A 773-nucleotide genomic window follows, 5' to 3' on the forward strand; every position below is an offset into this window, starting at 1 on the left:
TGAGTAGATAAATAAAATGTGGTACCTATCTATCTATTTATTTATCTATCTGTTGGTAGATAAATAGATAAGTAGATATATAATGGAATACAATTTGGCTATAAAAAAAAGCATGACATCATGTCTTTTGCAGCAATCTGGATGATACCAGAGACCATTACCTTAAGTGAAAGAACTCAGACAAAGAAATACAAATACTACGTGTTCTCACAGGTAAGTGGAAGCTAAATAAGGTGCACACATGGAATGTGTGATATGATAGACAGTGGGTACTCATTGCTTCTCAGCCTTTTGGCTAAGATCAAGTGACAGAGGATACTCAGAAGTATGGGGTAATGGGAGGGAGGTGGATGATAAGAAATTATTTAATGGGTACAATGTACATTATCCTGATTTTTTTTTTAATGGAGTTTTGCTCTTATCTCCCAGGTTGCAGTGCAATGGCACGATCTCGGCTCACTGCAACCTCTACTCACCCGGTTCAAGCGATTCTCCTGCCTCAGCCTCCCGAATAGCTGGGATTACAGGGGCCTGCCACCACGCCTGACTAATTTTTTTGTATTTTTAGTAGAGACAGAGTTGCACCATGCTGGCCAGGCTGGTCTGGAACTCCTGACCTCAGGTGATCCACCCGTCCTGGCCTCCCAAAGTGCTGGGATTACAGGCATGAGCCACCACGGCCGGCAGGCAGCTGAATATACTAATTAATATGGCAGATTTGCCAATCTGTAATCGAGGAGCTAGTTTCTGTTTTTCTCACTGCAGGACTTATT

General features: G+C 42.3%; 1 non-coding gene across 1 annotated transcript; it reads left to right on the top strand.

Annotated features, from left to right (window-relative positions):
* The first annotated feature begins 275 nt into the window (after window positions 1-275).
* On the top strand, window positions 276-474 carry LOC115892298. Its single transcript, XR_004052192.1, has one exon. It is a non-coding gene; the product is annotated as a U2 spliceosomal RNA (small nuclear RNA).
* The last annotated feature ends 299 nt before the right edge of the window (window positions 475-773 follow it).

The sequence above is a fragment of the Rhinopithecus roxellana genome, chromosome 1, assembly GCF_007565055.1.
Source record: "Rhinopithecus roxellana isolate Shanxi Qingling chromosome 1, ASM756505v1, whole genome shotgun sequence".
NCBI classification, from domain to species: Eukaryota; Metazoa; Chordata; class Mammalia; order Primates; family Cercopithecidae; genus Rhinopithecus; species Rhinopithecus roxellana.